Raw genomic sequence first — 13,245 nt, 5'->3', positions numbered from 1 at the left:
CAACCGGGCAGAGAACCGGTTTCTAAAATTTTTGAATTCCGCCCCTCTGGTTGTCCCAAAGATGCTTTTTCAGGAGGCAACTGGACTTTCTTGTTTTTTCTTTTGAAGACGTTTCGCTTCTTGGATGAGAAGCGAAATGTCTTCAGAAGAAAAAAACAAGGATGTCCAGTTGCCTCCTGAAAAAGCATCTTTGGGACAACCTGAGATTCTTTTTTTCTTCCTCCTTGGAAGTTGTTGAGGATATTCCATAGGGATTTGATCACATGGATCGTATTGGATCCGTAAAGCTGTTGGAATGGGGCTGGGATACTGGGTAGTGTCATAAATGAGCTGGGTTTGTCTTTTCCAAGTAGGCGTGATTCAGATGGGCTGGCAGTGCTGTATTGCTTGGGACAATATGACTGAAGGGAGTTCAAGGATATGAAATATTGCTGATGAGAAATTATCTTGCAAGCTGCGTGTTCATTTTATTGAGAGTAAGAATTAGATGCCCATAAATCTTTCCAAGAGCTTTTCAGGTGCTTTTTACGGCTGGTGCATGCAATTTATTGTATTGTATGCAAGGCGGGGAAAAAAGGATAATTTAAAAGGACACTGTCAAATGCACTTTATGACTTGTATTTATTTGTTTTTAATCTCCTTTGTTTCCAAACAGTTCCTCGGCACGGGGCAATGCAACTCTGCATTGCTGAATGGAGGCAAATTTGGACATTTTATTTCTTCTCAGTTTTCCAGGGCAAGTTCAGCAATAAACTGGCAGAGAAATTAGCCCTGCAGACGTCCTGCAGCACAAAATGTCCTGCTGTGTATGTGAATAGTCTTCTGTTCCATGGCCCTGATCATTGCTATTGCACAAATCCATGTTAATGTGGCTATGTGCACATATCTCTTTGTTGTGTGCGCTTATATCCATCCTTTCATTTCTCATATTCATATTTTTCCCAGTCGTTCTGTTGCCTAAAATTGTTACCGTTTGCAGCTCGTTTCTTTAGCTTAGCCTCACCACTCCCGTTTAATTAATTAATTAATTAATTAATTACAGTATATTACAGTACTCACAATGCCTTTAATGTATCATTTGAGGGAAAATTTTAAGCTAGGATAAAAAAAGTGGCAGTTCTAGAATCATCTCTTAGCTGGAAAAATGTGCTTCAAATAAATACAGAACAACTGCCTAATTCATAATCATGAAAAGTGTGGTTATCTCCTTTGAAGAGCTTGCAGTTCTGTTCATAAGAAGTCTTGGTTTTTACTGTATGTGTAAATATAGAATAGAAAATATAGAATGACACTGATGCATCTGTCAGTTTTGGTATTCGGTAGTTTCTTGTTTCGTCAACTTTTAAGTTTGCTCTGCCTCCTTTAGTATTATTGTACACATTGCTTCTAATTCATTTGTCTTCTAAAAATTGGTGCCTTTTTGTGTGTGTGTTACTTTCCCCTAATATATGCTAGCTTTTATTCTTTAGGTACCTTTTTATTGACAGAAAGGAAGTATATCCAGTTTTTGAGAGGGATAATGAAGGAGGGATCATGCAAGTGAAGAAAAGCCTCATCCACAGCCAGAGAATGGAATGTTTTTGTGTCTCACCAATAGAATAACTTTAATTATCTTTGTTGTTGTTGTTGTTAGTTGCGAAGTCGTGTCCGACCCATCGTGATTCCATGGACTACGTTCCTCCAGAAAGCTCAAACTGCCCAAGGAGCTGCTGATACAGTTCTACAGAGGAATTATTGAGTCGGTCATCTGCACCTCTATAACTGTCTGGTTTGGTTCTGCAACCCAACAAGACAGACACAGACTTCAGAGGATAGTTAGAACTGCAGAAAAAACAATTGCTACCAACCTGCCTTCCATTGAGGACCTGTAGACTGCACGAGTCAAAAAGAGGGCTGTGAAAATATCTACAGACCCCTCGCATTCTGGACATAAACTGTTTCAATACCTACCCTCAAGAGGACGCTATAGAGCACTGCACACTAGAACAACTGGACACAAGAACAGTTTTTTCCCGAATGCCATCACTCTGCTTAATAACTAATTCCCACAACACTGTCAAACTATTCACTAAGTCTGCATTACTATTAAGCTTTTCGTCGTTCCTATCACCCATCTCCTCCCACTTATGACTGTATGACTGTAACCTTGTTGCTGGTATCCTTACGATTTATATTGACTGTTTCCCTTTGACTATCATTAAGTGTTGTACCCAGTGATGGGATTCAGCCGGTTCGGACAAACTGGTAGTTAAATTGCTGGCTGGCCCCACCCCTTCCAGGAGCCCCCACGCACCCCATTTTGGCTCCCAGGTAAGTGCGGGGAGGCCTCCTAGGCTCAAAACAGGACACAGGGGGGCAGACACACACCCCCGCTGCCCATTTTCGCTCCCAGAAGGGTTCAGGGAGGCTTCCTAGGCTCAAAATAAGACACGGGGGGCAGCACAGCCCGTTTTTGCTCCCAGGGTGGTGCAGGAGGCCGAGTGCTGCCTGTCACACCTCTGACCACGCCCATCATGGCCACACCCACCCAGCCCATCATTAGGGCAGTTATTAAATTATTTGAATCCCACCACTGGTGGCTGTGAATTTTGGGAACTGCAGTTCAGAACGTCGGAGGAGTGCCAGGTTAAGGAAGTCTGATGCAAGCTGAAAATGAAATACGTGCACAAACAGGAGAGTATGCTTTTTCTTGTGCTTTAAAAGTGACTCCTGTTGAAATTAGGAAAAGCACAAAAGTTTGCCAAGCCAGTTTTTTTTTTAAAGCCTCTTATCTTTTCTGATCCCCACCCCTTACAAGTTAGCATCTTTGAACATGGGGAAATTCACCATACCATGTACAGACATGAGCATTATTCCACTGAGAGAAAATGATCTCCGCTAGTAATCTTCTCAAAGCATTTTGAGGAGATTTGGTACTGTTTTTCCCAGTATGTGGCTAATGTTGAAGTATTAGACCAGGGGTCTGCAACCTTAAACACTCAAAGAGCCATTTGAACCACAGAAAAGAAAACACCGGGAGCCACAAAACCTGGGTGGGTGTGGCTAACTCGACATCACTCAGTTCCACCAATCACATGACCCTCCCCACTAGCCACGCCTACCCAGCCAGTCATTAGGGCAGAAAACCGGTTATTAAAAAACACCGGGAACCACAAAACCCTTTTGACATCTCTCTCTCTCTCCCTCCCTCCTCTCACCCTCCCTCTCCCATCTCTCTCTCTCCTCCCCCCCCACTCTGTATCTCTCTATCTCTCTCTCCCCCTATGTATCTCTCTGTCTCTGCCCCGGCTGTTTCTTCATCCCCCACTGTCACCTTTACCTTCTCAGGCCAGGCGAGGAGTGACTGGAAAGAGAGTGTGAGTGTGGGGGAGAAATTACTACCATTGGCCAATAAACTAGAAGAGCCTGACTGTTCCTTCTTTAGAAATATCCTTCAATGGTAGCAGATGTACAGATCAGGGGTGAAATCCAGCAGGTTCTGACAGGTTCTGGAGAACCGGTAGCGGAAATTTTGAGCAGTTCGGAGAACCAGCAAATACCACCTCTGGCTGGTCCCAGAGTGGGGTGGGAATGGAGATTTTGCAATATCCTTCCACTGGAATGGGGTGGGAATGGAGGTTTTGCAGTATCCTTCCCCTTGAGTGGGGTGGGAATGGAGATTTTGCAGTATCCTTCCCCTGCCACACCTACCAAGCCACGCACACCACGCACACCAAGCCACGCACACAGAACCGGTAGTAAAAAAATTTGGATTTCACCACTGGTACAGATGCTCTTAAGGATAGGTAATCTTTTGATGAGTAGGAACCATTCTTTATATATAGTGAGAAGGCTACAGTAAACAGAGGCATATTACATCGTGCTAGGCAAGGCCCATTTCAAGTTATTCTATTTGCTTCTCCTTAGTATTTTTCCCAGGTTATCTTTAATTAAAAGGTAAAGGTTCCCCTTCTGTCCATTCATATCCATCTCTGTTTCTTAGCCGAGGGAGCCAGTGTTGTCCAAAGAAACTTCTGTGGGTCATATGGCTGGCATGACTATGCGCTAAGGTTCATGGAACTCTATTACCTTCCCACTGAAGTGGTACCTATTTATCTATTTGCATTTACAAATGCTTTCTAACTACTAGGTTGGCAGGAGCTGGGGCAAGAATGGGAGTTCAACCCATCACATGGCACCTGGGTCTCAAACTGCCAACCTTTCAGTAGACAAGCTCAGTGTCTTAACCGCTAGGCCACCATGCCTCCTTGTCTTTAATTATGCAAACCCCTGTTTTAAGGTGAATGCTACCGTGTGCCTTTTTGATCTCAAAAAGGTGGGGAAACATGAACAGCTGTGGTTGAACGCTCAACCACAGCTGTTCATGTTTTCCCACCTTTTTGAGATCTGTGGGCTGCAGAAAGGCATTTAAGGCAGTGGTGAAATCCAATTTTTTTTTACTACCAGTTCTGTGGACGTGGCTTGGTGGGCATGGTGTGGTTTGGTGGGCGTAACTTGGTGGGCGTGGCAGGGGAAGGATACTGCAAAATCCCCATTCCCTCCCCACTCCTGGGGCCAGCCAGAGGTGGTATTTGCTGGTTCTCCAAACTACTCAAAATTTCAGCTACTGGTTTTCTGAACTTCTCAAAATTTCAGCTACCGGTTCTCTGAACTACTCAAAATTTCAGCTACCGATTCTCTGAACTACTCAAAATTTCAGCTACTGGTTCTCTGAACTACTCAAAATTTCAGCTACCGGTTCTCTGAACTTCTCAAAATTTCAGCTACCGGTTCTCTGAACTACTCAAAATTTCAGCTACCGGTTCTCTGAACTACTCAAAATTTCAGCTACCGGTTCTCTGAACTCAGCTACCGGTTCTCTGAACTACTCAAAATTTCAGCTACTGGTTCTCTGAACTTCTCAAAATTTCCGCTACCAGTTCTCCAGAACCTGTCAGAATCTGTTAGATTTCACCTCTGATTTAAGGGGCCACAAAGCCCTACAGCTTTCAGGATGCCTGTCCCTAGGCTACCCACCACTTCTCAAGCTTTCTTTCTCGTTCCTTCGAGGCATGCCCCCCACCCCCATCCCTCCACACAGAAACGTTTAGACAGATTTAGTTGCCCAAGCTGTATTCTGAGCTTCCCGATCGCACGAGCAGGCAAACAAACTCCTCAGTCTCTCAATACACCAGTACTCCATCTCTGAGCAAACAGTCCAAAATGCCACACCACGGGTAGCCTCCCTCCAATAATTATTTCAGCACACACCTTGGTTCTTAAGTACATAGTAAGAAACAGATCAGCAGGAGATGTCTCCTTATGGCTCAGCTGGGAATCATCGTTATCAATGAGTCCTCCTTTCCCAGCCGATGGTGATTTACTCTGATCTGCTCTATTGGTTTTATTGAGTGAAGGTAGTGATACCTGAAGAGAGAGACACAGAGAGAAAAATCCGACTTGCCCAAGCGCACAGAGACACCTCCAAGTTTTTGCTCAGTGTGTGTGTGTGCAGACGCGCGCATCTGGCTGCGTTCCCACTCCCCCCCCCTTTTTTTTTTTTTTCCTTTTCTTTTTAAATTGCACCAGAATTATTTGTCATGTTTTATGCACCCATCTGCTTGCTGTACTCTCTCAATAAATCAGGTTCTCCTGCTTGTGTGCGCACTGTGCAGGCTGCACACGTGTCTCCTTTCCATGTAGATTACTTATGATGAGAGTCTAATTAGACCCAGGGAAGCCTGCCTACTGAGCAAGCCTGGGGAGAACTTAATTAAAGTCAATGGAGAAAATTATAGGTGAACGGAAAAATTAGGGCAGCAAAAAGAAGATGGGGAGGGAGAAAGAGAGCAAGAGACGAATAATGGAGTGAGATTTTTAAAAAAAAAAAGAGGAGAAACAGAGGAAAAGGCAGCTAACTAGGAAAATCCTTCCTTGAAACTCACTTGCTAGAGGCAAAAGAGGCACAGGCCGTATTCCACCAGGAAATTTATTATGGAAGGCTTCACGGCAGCAGACTGCTTTCCCAGTGGTGCTGCTAGAGAATTTTATTCGACAAACTGGTACCTTACAGGTATATCAGGAATCTCTTTCAACAATTCCAGCCAGAATGATTTCTGAGTCCAGCTTCAGTGCATCGTGGGAGGCTACCAAGATTCTTTTTGACTTCATGATCTCATGTTTGAATGTATGTGACACTGGGAGGAAGTTTTAGATAACCCTATGTGTTGCTTGTTTTAATGACAGTTTCTTTAGGGTCATCTGATAGAATAACAGAATTGACTTGGAAGGGACCTCGGAGGTCTTCTAGTCCAACCCCCTGCTCAGGCAGAAAACCCTATACCATTTCTGACAGATGGTTGTCCAATCACATCCTGGACATAAATCGTTTCAATTTCTACCCTCAAAAAGATGCTGTAGGGCACTGCACACCAGAATAACTAGACACAAGGACAGTTTTTTTTCCCAAATGCCATCACTCTGCTTAGCAACTAATTCCCACAACACTGTCAAATAATTTACTAAGACTGTATTACTATTATTATTATTCTCTTCCTTACTAGTATCTAGCTCTTCCCACTTATTACTATAACCATGTTGCTTGTATCTTTCAATTATATTGTTTTTAATTTATTTCCTAGTATGATTTGATAGCTTATTGATAACCTTAACTATCACTAAGTGTCGTATCTTTTTATTCTTGACGAATATATTTTATCCTCCTTATGTACACTGAGGTGTATATACACCTAAGACAAATTCCTTGTGTGTCCAATCACACTTGGCCAGTAAAGAATTCTATTCTATTCTATTCTATTCTATTCTATTCTATTCTATTCTATTCTATTCTAAAGAACCTCCAGTGATGGAGCATTCACAAGTCGTTCCACTGATTAATTGTTGTCACTGACAGAAATTTCTCCTTAGTTGTAGGCTGGTTCTCTCCTTGATTAGTTTCCATCCGTTGCTTCTTGTCTTGCCTTCTGGTGCTTTGGAAAATGAGTTGAACCCTCTCTTTTTTTTTTTTGGCAACCCCTCAAATACTGGAACACTGCTATCATGTCACCCCTAGTCCTTCTTTTCTCTAGACTTTCCATACCCAAATCCTATAACCGTTCTTCATGTGTTTTAGTCTCCCGGCCTTTAAGCATCATAGTTGTTCTTCTTTGCACTTTTTCCAAAGCCTCAACATCTATTTTGGAATGTGGTGACCAAAACTGGATGCACCAAATGCATTTTGCAAATGTACACCCAAAGCTGAACATTTTCAAAGGTCCCCAAAGCGCTTGGAAAGCCAACCGCTGGCCCAGTTTGCAGTTTGGGCAGCTTCTACAGCCTAACGCATTCAAAAAGATACACTGCAGATCATATAGCAGGCTTGAATAACCTCTTTGGATCAGAAGCAAATTCTGATTGTAGAGAATATGTGTTGGGCTGTGATGGCTAGCTAATTCACAAAATGGCAACCGAGTTTGCGAGGCATTCACAAAAATCCCATTTATTAAAAGGGGAGACTTCTCTTGCCATCCCAGGCTATCCTCTGTAGGGGCCCGAAGTCACAAATTGCAAATAAATAGGCAGCTAGCGGCTAGAGCGTAGCTTTGTAATTGGCAGCGTATTTAATTTTTCTAAGTAATACATTTTTAAAAGGTGGTGGGCGGAATTGCCTATCTTTCCACTGGGATCAGATGACCTCACATACGATATGATATCGTCTCCCCACCCCAGCATACTACTGCTAGCAGTCTAGATAAAAACAAAAAAATATCCCAGTGGAAGCAAGCTGGAGGCCAGTTTTAAAGCCGCCTTTGTTCTTTAAAAGCTGAGCTGCAGCATTAGACAATAGGCAGTGTATAAATTTGCACATCGTTGAATGAATGCCAATTTATTTTTCTTGTCTTTTCTTTTTCTCCTGGCAAGGTTCCTGTGCCTTAAGCACTTGGATGAGAAATCTGGCAGGTGAAACTTTCCCATCTCCGCAGAGGAAAGACTGTGAGCTGTTGCATCTGCCTGCTATGCAGTTGTTAAAGGCACAAGGGCCTCGCCATAGATATGCAAGGAAACCAAAAAGGCAATGACTCTATTTTGTTGTCTTGCTCTCAATGGAGAAATCCTCAAAGCCAGCTCGGATTTCTTTTCCAATGTCAATTCTCTTCTCCATCTCAAGTTTCTCTCTCTATACGCGGTGCCTAATTAATTAAGAAAGGAATGGAGGAGGGAGAAAGTACGTATACCTATACAAAACGTATGCCTGTGTGAGTGCGTGTCTATGTCTTTGCACACTCATATAGCAACTTCCCATATAACTATCATAATATAGCAAGAGTCCTCTATAGCAAAGGAATATTAGATCCATCAGAGCGGGGAGGCAGGGAATGCTGCAGGTCCTATCCCCGAGGGAGATATACCCTGGTGGGACCCAGAAGAAGGTCCTTCTCCATGGTGGCTCCCTCTCTCTGGAACATCATCCCCCCCCCAGAGATTAGAACGGCCCACACTCTAATTCTCTTCCGGAAGGCACTGAAGACCGGTTCTGCCAGTGGGCCTGGGGAACCCAGAGCAGGATGGAGCCCATTAAATGGCTCATGTGATTGGCTGTCGCTGGGGCAGGAGATGTGGGACTGGGGGTGGGGTGTGATTTTATTATATTAATTTATTTGATTTTCTTTTAGTTTTACTGTTTTTAAATGTGGTTTTTATATTCTGTAAGCCGCCTTGAGTTGCCATGGGTGAATAGGCAGCAATATAAAGGAGAGAGAGAGAGAGAGAGAGAGAGAGAGAGAGAGAGAGAGAGAGAGAGAGAGAGAGAGAGAGATGATAGATAGATAGATAGATAGATAGATAGATAGATAGATAGATAGATAGATAGATAGAGGGATTAGACAGACAGACAGACAGACAGACATAGAGATAGAGATAGAGATAGAGATAGAGATAGAGATAGAGATAGAGATAGAGATAGAGATAGAGACAGAGATAGAGATAGAGATATATTTTAATATTTTATTATTTTAATATTTTATTAAATTTCTATACCGCCCTTCTCCCGAAGGACTCAGGGCGGTGAACAGCCACAAGATAAAAACACATAAATACAAAAATTTAAAATAAAATAAAAACGAATTAAATAATTTGGCTGAACAAATTTAAAATACCCCATAATTTAAAACAAATTAAAATTTACATTTAAAAAGGGGAGAAGATTTAGGCCAGGCCAGCTTGATGAAATAAAAAAGTCTTAAGCGCGCGACGGAAGGTGAGCAGATATAGATATAGATATAGATATAGATATAGATATAGATATAGATATAGATATAGATATAGATATAGATATAGATATAGATATAGATGAAGATGGCCTTGAAGAGATATGTGACAGCTATTATAAAGACATCTTAGCCTGGAAAAAGAGGAGGGGTTGAGGGGGAAATTCCAGGTTGTTCCCACCTTGACTGGCTTTAGTATAAGACAGAAGGAAAGGGAAACTGTCAAGATTTCAGGATTGTATGATAATATCCTGTAACAACAAAGTAAAATTTTGGTAATTTTATAGCATCTAACTGTGTGAATTTCAGTATAGGACCCAAAGCAAATACAAAGATCAGTGCAGTGTTTATTAAATACTGCACTGACTCCCCCTAAAGAATATGGAGAAACATGCCAGCCAACAAAGCATGCATTGCATAATTATACTCTGCTTTGTACATCCATCGATGAGGATCAGGTGAAGACAGTTATTCCAGATCAATTAACCTGGAGAAAAGGCACAGGATCTCCTATTACTTGTGGTATAAAGGGAACTAGTGGGCCTCGATCGCTGTTCTCCTGCATCCATTAAATAGTGATTTATGTTTGACTTCACACAGTGTTTCCTTAATAATGGCGCCTCTGTAAATTATGCTTCCTTTAACTCCTGTGTCATTGATCAGGAAATGCCACTAACAATTCTAACATACAGTAGACAAATGTATATATGAAATTCAGTGGCTCGTTTGAGTTTTTTTATTTTACAATAGTGGCCAAAATTGTGGAAAACTTTTAGGAAAAGTGTGTTTTCTAAAACTAGCTAATAACACCAATTTCTTTTGGCGTAGTACCATAAAATTATATATCAATGGAAAGATAATTTAATCAAGAATGTAATGCAATAGATTTTATGAAGGATTTGCTATTAGCACAGCAGTTACAGTATAAAGAAGAAAAGTGAAACATGTAGAAACAACGAGATATACAAAAATGATCACCATGTCAGTTAATACTTAGTTGGGTAACCTTTAGCATGAATTACGGCCTTAACAATATCTTCCCATGGAGTGAACCAAAACTTTTAGTTCTGCAGCTGTTCTAATGTGAAACCAAGATTGAATGATGGCTTCTATTAACTGGGTTTTATTGCTGGGTCGCTTCTGACTAACAAGTTTCTTTAGCTGGCTCCATAGATTTTCAATTGGGTCACGGTCTGGGCTATTCCCAGGCCATTCCAGCAGTGGAATAGGATTATCTTGAAACTCTAAAAAAAAGTAGTGTTATTAGACATCAAACCTCAAAAATACACTTTTCCCAAAAGGTTTCCACAATTTTGGCCATTACTATACAGACAGTCCTTGACTTATGACCACAATTGAACCCAAAATTTCTGTTGCTAAGTGAGATGGTGAATTTTGCCCCATTTTATAACCTTTCCTGCCAAAGTTGTTAAGTGAACCACTGCATTTGTTAGTAACATGGTTGTTAAGTGAATCTCTCTTCCCCATTGACTTTGCTTCAGAAAGGTGATCTGAAAAGGTGATCATGCCAGTTGCCAAGCATATAAATTTTAATCATGTGACCATGAGGATGCTGCAATGGTCATAAGTGTGCAAAATGATCATGAAGTCACTTTTGTCTGGGCCATTATAACAGTCACTAAATGAACTGTCGAAAGTCAAGGACTAGCTGTATCTCCAAGCATAATTTGGTTTTATTTTACCAACTTTGAGAAATTTCGATGGGAGTCTAGGTGTTTTCTGAGGGGAAAAAAATCACAAAACTGAAAGTCCATTTTGTATCTATCTTTATGGAGCACCGGATGATTAATTAGAAAGAGTGAAATCAGAATTATATTTGTCTAACGGAAAAAGGAAGAAATTGATGTAAGTGGTGGATGATATAGTGATTAAGATGTTACATTGAAGTAAGGAAACCAGGTTTAAGATTTACCTCAACCACCGTTAGGTGACTTTGTGCCAGTCGTATCGTATATAATTCACAGGGTTATTAAGAGAATGAGAGTGTAGGAAGGAGTACTGTACAGATGCCGTTTTGAGTTCCTGAAGAAAAGGCAAGATAAGAATCTAACAAATGTATGCAATTCATTACTTGAATAACTATCCCAAATATCCGGAAGATGAGGAATTAGAAAGATACTCTGTGTTTTGCATTCCTAACTGTGCATCTTCTGCTGAACTGTAATACCGTCCTATAATTATTAACTGGATGCATTGTAGTGTAGCTATCTTACATTACACCATTAACTTAATCTCAGCTACCTTATTATCTGTTGCCAGATGCTCCAGTTAGAACATCTTGGCATCCCATCACAGGGATGTGCAATCTTTTCTGAGCTAAAGTCAATTTTTGATTTTTCCAATGATGATTGTGCTCCAATAAGTCAACAACACCAAGGCTAATTTTGGTAACATTGGGACAAAAACTAAACCTAGCATCAGTGAATGTTTGTTTAAATTTAATTAAAATTTAATTTTAATTTAAAATTTAAATTTAATTAAATTTAAATTTAATTAAATAAAATTTAATTAAATAAAAATTAGCTAAGAGTTCATATAATTCTTTCTCCATAGATTCAGGAAGTTTCCTATTTCTTTTTACTTACTCTTTTCATGTATTCAAATTATGTTTATACTTTTACCTGTTATCTTATATATGCTTGACAAAATAAATTTATGACTTATGACAACAGATTTTAAACTACAGGGTTGAAAGGGTTGTGAAGACTACACTCTAATCTTTTGGGGTTAGCAATGTAGCATTGCAACTGCAGATTGCCCTCCTGCTATAATAAACTTTGCATGTGGAATAGTCTGTTCTGTTCCATCAATTCAACCATTGGAAGAAGTGATCAATAACTACTGATTGTGATGGCTATGTATTACCACCAGGATTAGAGGCGTTTTGTCTCAAAACGCTCTAACGCTCTCTACATGGGGCTCCCCTTGAGGAGCACCCGGAGGCTCCAACTGGCGCAGAGTGCGGCCGCGCGGGTGGTAATGGGAGCGACATGGCGTTCCCATGTAACACCTCTCCTGCGCGAGCTGCACTGGCTCCCGGTGGTCTTCCGGGTGCGCTTCAAGGTCTTGGTTACCACCTTTAAAGCGCTCCATGGCTTAGGACCCGGGTACTTGCGGGACCGCCTACTACCACCAATAGCCTCCCACCGGCCGGTACGCTCCCATAGAGAGGGGCTCCTCCGGGTGCCGTCAGCCAAACAATGCCGACTGGCGGCCCCCAGGGAGAGAGCCTTCTCTGTGGGGGCACCTACTATCTGGAACGAGCTCCCCCCAGAGATACGGAGGATCCCGGATCTGCGCACCTTCCGCCGCGCCTTAAAGACCTTACTATTTCACCAGGCCGGCCTGGCCTAATTTTCCCCCTCTTTTATAAAAGATTTTTAAAATTTTAAATATCTTTTAGTATTTATATATTCAATTTTAAATTGGTTTTAAAAGTTTGGGGTTTTAAATTTGTCGGGGCCAAAATTATTTAATTTGATTTTATTCTATTTTTTAAATTTTGTATTGTATGTGTTTTTATTGTTTGGCTGTGCACCGCCCTGAGTCCTTCGGGAGTAGGGCGGTATAGAAATCTAATAAATAAAATAAAATAAAATAAAATAAAATATCAACTATTAGGGAATAATAACAGGAAGGATCTGTTGCTCTTATGCCTGACTTGTGGGCATCCCAATGACATCTGGATAATAGAATAACAGTGCTGCACTGGCTCCCGGTGGTCTTCCGGGTGTGATTCAAGGTGTTGGTCACCACCTTTAAAGCACTCCATGGCTTAGGACCGGGGTATATACGAGACCACCTTCTGCCATCAACAACCTCCCACCGGCCAATACGCTCCCACAGAGAGGGGCTCCTCGGGGTGCCGTCAGCCAAACAATGCCGACTGGTGACACCCAGGGGGAAAGCCTTCTCTGTGGGGGCATCAGCCCTCTGGAATGAGCTGCCCCTAGAGCTCCGTCGTAGCCCCGACCTGCGT

This window comes from Pantherophis guttatus, chromosome 10, assembly GCF_059756535.1.
Source record: "Pantherophis guttatus breed Tessera chromosome 10, ASM5975653v1, whole genome shotgun sequence".
Taxonomy (NCBI): Eukaryota; Metazoa; Chordata; class Lepidosauria; order Squamata; family Colubridae; genus Pantherophis; species Pantherophis guttatus.
The sequence above is the reverse complement of the archived record's forward strand: the minus strand, read 5'-3'. Positions refer to the sequence as shown.